The 5,810-nt window shown below is 54.8% G+C and overlaps 1 protein-coding gene across 1 annotated transcript in view; it reads right to left on the bottom strand.

The window, feature by feature from the left end:
* The window catches only part of PRKAG2 (protein kinase AMP-activated non-catalytic subunit gamma 2), a 186,452-nt gene that overhangs the window by 179,854 nt on the left and 788 nt on the right, over nt 1–5,810 (bottom strand). The gene's annotated exons all lie outside the window — the stretch shown is intronic.

Below are 5,810 nucleotides of genomic sequence, written 5' to 3'. Positions count from 1 at the left end.
ATAAGTATAAACAGCAACGAGAGTACTGTTTTTTAAATACATTCATCAGCTTTGTCACTTGGGCTTATAATTACACATTTGGCGATGTGGGTATTTTTTAGCTGAGACTATCTTGTTTTAAGCAACACTATTTTGTGCTCACTTCCACTTACTTAATAGATGAGGAAGCTGAGACCCAAACCCAAGTCAGCGAGGCATTTTATTCCGGTATAACCACTGTCTGTGGGGTTGTGTGTGTGGGATGCGAACTGATAAAAACACAGATATATATTATGATGCTAGGGGGATAGATGGATGGATGGATGGATGGATGGATGGATGGATGGATGGATGGATGGATGGGTGGATGGATAGGTAGAAAGGCAGAAAGGAATGAGGAAGGAAGGAAGGATGGAAGGAAGGAAGGAAGGATGGAAGGAAGGAAAGAAAATCTCATAGAAAGAAGAAATAGATCAGTATTAACACTGAGGACAATGGAAACCAACTGATTTGAACCCCTGTAGGTACAAGAACCACCTGGAGAACTTATGAGAAATGCAGGACCACGGGTCCCACCCCTCAGACATTTTTGACTCGGTAGGTCTAGGCTGAGACCTAGGATTTTATATTTTAAGCAAACACTGGGTCATAGCTGGTCCAGAAGCCACACTTCAAGAAACACTCCCCCAGACCCTAACCCGACGAATCTTGCTCAAGGTGGTACAAATGGACCAAGGTCAAGGCCAAGGTCAAAACTGACACACACGCACACACACACCCTCTGTGCCACATGGCACCCCCTTCTCCCTCTCTGGGCCTTCAGCTCAGGGTGCTTTGGTGATGTCACGGGCAGTGAGCAGTGTGGTCACTTCGTCCCCAGCTTGGGGGCTGGGTGGCTCCCATTCCCGCCCATGTCTGGGCCACGTCCCCTCCTTCATCAAGTGCGGAGCTAGCGGTTCTGGTTGGAGAGGTTCCTGGTGGCAGGCCTGTCACCCGCGTGGATGGCAGAGGGCCCCACGCAGCTCAAGGCTCCCTCTGGGGACAACACGAAGGCATCACTTACGACAGGTCTGCCCAAGCCGAGTTGCGTCTCCACAGCCTCCTGTGATCAGCCAGCTGCTCTTGGCTCTGTTTTTAGTTTGTCTCAAGTGACTATAAAGGATTTCTGGAGCACCTCTTCCAAGAGGCCCAGAGACATGTGCAGTGATATTGATTGTCAGCTCAGTGTCCCCATAGCCTCCTGCGTGCATGGGTCCTTCTCTCTGAAACCCTCCCTTGCCCCTTGGCCACTTGCTCTGTCATTGGCTTGCAAACAGTTCCAAAGACCCACGACATGGTGGCCAATAGTCATCAATTAAAATATATCTGAGATATACGGATTTTAGCATTCATAGGGAAGCCGCTTTTTCTTGGACAGAAAAAAAAAAAGGAGAGAAGAACAGGCTTCTTCCCAGCAACGGCGTCTCTGGCACAGTCCTGGTCTTGCCCCTTGGCCACTTGCTCTGTCATTGGCTTGTAAACAGTTCCAAAGACCCACGACGTGGTGGCCAATAGTCATCGATTCAAATATATCTGAGATATATGGATTTTAGCATTCATAGGGAAGCTGCTTTTTCTTGGACAAAAAAAAAAAAAAAAAGGAGAGAAGAACAGGCTTGTTCCCAGCAACGGCGTCTCTGGCACAGTCCTGGCAGAATGCCATGCACAGCCAGGCTTCTAATGAGTTCCTTGCCAAAGCTATTGCCACCACCGCGTTATTACGCCCGCTTCGCGTTAGTGATGAAGGCTAAGGGCAGGGAGCCAAGGTGAGGCGCCGACTCCCCAGGAGTCTAAGCACTACACCCACCTTGCTAGTTTTAAAGGCCCAGCACAACCCCGAAAGGAATCATACTCAATCTCCTCTTCCTTCCCTCACAAGCTCTCTTGTCCCTGGAAACATCCTATAAAGGTGATCCCAACCCCCCAAGAAAGAGGCTAGAACCAGGCAAAGGCTAGGCCCTCCGTTAGGCCCATGAGCCATTCTCTTTCCGATTGCATTCAATTTATAAATTGCTTTAGGTCATAACTTTAGGTCTCCATTACCCGCTCTGACCGTACGCTCGAGGGTGTCGCCTGAAATGGAGTCCTGCGTTCTGGTGTGCCTGGCACAGCGGGAGCTTTGGGCAGGAGGCGGGTGAGATGGTAAAAGACGATGGGAACCCGGGTTGGAGGTTCGCGGTGATGTCCCCCAGCCCTCTAGGGTCACGGTTCTGTTTATGCACCAGACGCGGGGGTGCAGACCGAGGCCGGTTATGTCCAAAAGGGATTCAATCCAATTTGATGAAGGGACAAGCTGCTTGGACACTAGAGACCCCAGGGGGCCTCGTCATTGGGAGTGCCACTGGACACCACCCAACGACCCCACCCACAGGACAGCTAGAGCCACTCTGTCCTTTACGAGATGCTCCTTAGAATCCCAAACGTCCTTGGAAGCGGCCCTCTCGGCCCCAGTGAACAGGTGGTGCTGGGGCTGAGGAAGCAGGTGTCACCTCCCTTCCGTCTGCTGCCCCCGCCCGAGTCCACCGTGAACCCATCGTCTCCCCCGAGAACCGGCTCCTCACACCAAGGACCTCGAAACCGTGCGGTCGGCCCAGCTCCCGCTCCCTCGCTGTTCGTCAGGCACCACGGCTCGCCCGGTCTCACACGTGGCCTTCATCTGTTCCCGCCTATCGTTACTGGGGTTCAGCCCCTCGAGCCCTCACCTCTGGTTTTTACCACAGCGTTTGCGTCTGTTCCACTCGCCCCTCTTCCCACGACGCCGCTTTGCACGCTGCCCCGGGCTAAGTCCCCTGGAGCGTGGTTTTCATCGCTTCCAATTGCTTCTTAGGTTAGACTGTCCCTCCTCCACCCCCCACCCCTGCCCAGAAACAGACGGCGAGGAGTCAAGTTCACTAACTTATCCCAGGGAGTAGGGGAAGAGGGCAGGGGAGCCAGAGCAGCCGGCGAGGGCACGTGGATGAATGGCCCACCGCCGCAGACAACTGGGCTGGACTCCGAGAGGACCCTCTGATGCATCCTGGGGAACACGTGTCAGAACCGTCCACCTGCATCCCTCTTGGCTGAGGGTCGCCCCTTAGGGCACAAACTTCCAGCACGTCCAGCCCACCCTGCACCACCCAGGAGGAGCCCTTCTGGAGGGAGAAAGACACCGGGGAAGCTGCGGTGTGGCGCGGAGCTGTCCAGCAAGGCTGCCGTGGACCCTGGATGGGCCCTGGGCACACGGCTAGGCCACCGGCAGTGGCTCCGCAGCTTCTGGGCTTCTGCAGGAGGAAGTCCTCGCTCCCTGGGCCTGCCTGCTGGGTAGGGCTGCCAGGTGAGATGCAGGACGCCCAGGTAAACTGGGGTTTCAGATAACAATGGATAGTTGTTTAGCATAAGGTTATCGCACACGGTGCATGGGACATTCATATACAAAAAAGTTATTCATTGTTTATCTAAAATTCTAACTTAGCTGGGCAGTTGGTATTTTTATTTGCTAAATCTGGCAACCCCACCTCAAGGCCCTCCTCCACCCTGATTCTGAGACCCTTTTCCCCTCAAGAAGGGGCTCCTCTCTGCGCGTGGCCGCAGTCAGTCACCCCCAACTCCATGGGGTACTCAAGCTGGTTCCCTGGCGGGGTCCCCCACTTCTCACACAGTCTCTGTCCTGCCTACTGTCTCTGGGTCTAACGTCGTGAGCAGTCAGCATCTTGTCACCTCTCCTCTGAAAGCAGGTACTGTTTGGCCTGGTTACCTTAAGCCTTTGCGTCACCTGCTAGCATTTGTCTGAGTGCTGCATCTCCCCAGCTAGACTGCAGTTCTCACCTAGCCCCGCCTCATGGTCAACAGGTGAGTATCGGCTGGTCCACGAGGACAGCCCCTGGTCCCAGCAGCGAATGCACGCCCTGTGAGGGACACAGACCCCCTTGTGGACCCCTGGATCTCTCCGTCAACCGGCGCACGTGTGGAATAACCGAATGACGGGACTTTGGGTCAGGGCTGGATCGCGCCACGGGTGTTGTTTGAAGCAGCCAAGGTTGTCGCCAGCAGCAGGAAGGGTGGCAGCCCAGCTATGTCGTGGCTTTCCCACCTCCACAGCCTGGCCTCTCAGTCGCTTTCCGGGTCTGGACTTAGTCCTGTGCCACCACCAGCATCAGCCCTTGAGTGCCCCCCACGCAAATCCCATGCCACGTGTGGAACCGGTTTTGCCTTCAGCCTGAACACAGTACGGCCTGTACGCTGGACTGTGTGCTGCTTCTTTTTCTCTTAAATTGAGTGCTCTGATGTAGATGGAATAGCCATACATTTAAAAAAAACACTTGAAATCTATAAAAGCTTTCCCGTGAGTTATTTTCTCTAAACATCCTTATAAAGTAGGCAAAGAAGAATGATGTCTGACAAATAGGAGAACTTAAGTGGTTTAATGTCTGACTCAGGTGATCTCTGCTTTCCCGTGGTTTGTAGACCAACCTCTACCTTTTCATTTACAAATGTGAAAACGTCTCCCCTTGGCAGTGTAAACAGGAATATTCCAACTTCAACCAAAATGCTTATTCAAAGCGATGCTTATTCCTGCATGTTCCAGTCACTGCACTGCCAGCCACACAACAGCTGGGGGTCTGGCACTTGCTCCTGGAACTGCCCCCAGCCAGGGAGGGCTGGCCAGCTGCCCCAACTTCAGGCTGCTCCTCAAGTGCCCATCAGAAGTCTGGGATCCCGGCCCCTGGATTTCCCTCTTCCTGATCCACGCATTAGCACACTGGCACGGGAAAGGAGCAGCTGCACCCAACCAACACAGGTGAAAAGTGCCCGATGGGGTTCCAGAGGAAAGCCAGCTGCCGGCCAACCCGGGGGGACCCACCCCGGCCCCGCCCGACGCTGTCAGGAAGGATTACTTTAATGAGGTGTTCACAGCAGCTCACTGCGCACCCCGACCCTGTGCCCAAGACCGGTCATTCCGGAGAGAGAACCAAATCACATTCCCCACGGAGCCCTCTAGTGTGTGTGCATGTGTATGTCTGCGCGCGTGTGCGCACAAACATTTACTTGGTTGGTGGAGGCCGGGGGTGTGACCCAGTTGGGGGTTTCCTTCGGGTGAAGGTAAGGGCTGCACCGCACGCTCCACCACCGCTCCCCCCACCACCGCTCCCCCTCGGGGAGGCTAGGGAAGGCTGCATCCGGGCGAGAACAAATGGCTACCTGGCGGGCTACCTGGGCAAGCAAACAGCAGGTGGGGAGCCGACCCCGCCCGCGTTCCCTCAGGCTGGACAAAGTCAAGCCGCAGCCCGATCGATGCCGCCAAAGTCCGGGCCGGGCTGCCGCGTGCCCAGGGCTGAAGTTCGCCGCAGCCCCGCTGCACACGTTAGGGATCCCCGATCCCCCAAAAGCCTGAAATGTGCTGGGGAGGGGGCCTGGCAAAGCAAACGGCGGCAGAGGAGCCCCCCGCCCCGGGCCCAGAGACACCCTGAGGGAAATTGGGGAGGAAAAGGTCCATTTGAGGGCGCAGCTACACAGCCACCATCCCCCGCCCGCTGTCCCCACCCACTGCCCCTCCCCTCCGTCCCCGGCGGCCGCGCGCGGCTCCACCTTCCCGGAGCGCAGTCCACACCGTCCTTCTTCAAAACAACACTGCGCACCGCCCTCCGCTCCCGCACTACTTATCAACCTCAGATGAGGTTATAGACATGAAAATATGTCTATTACAAGTGTGTCTTATGAATATAATAGATTTAATGTCACTCATCTTTAAAGACAGCTTAAGTCCTCATTAGTGTGTCTGGTTTTGGTTTTTAAATTTGAAACTAGTCAATAAG

The sequence above is a fragment of the Pteropus alecto genome, unplaced genomic scaffold, assembly GCF_000325575.1.
Source record: "Pteropus alecto unplaced genomic scaffold, ASM32557v1 scaffold48, whole genome shotgun sequence".
Taxonomy (NCBI): domain Eukaryota; kingdom Metazoa; phylum Chordata; class Mammalia; order Chiroptera; family Pteropodidae; genus Pteropus; species Pteropus alecto.
The sequence above is the reverse complement of the archived record's forward strand: the minus strand, read 5'-3'. Positions and strand labels throughout refer to the sequence as shown.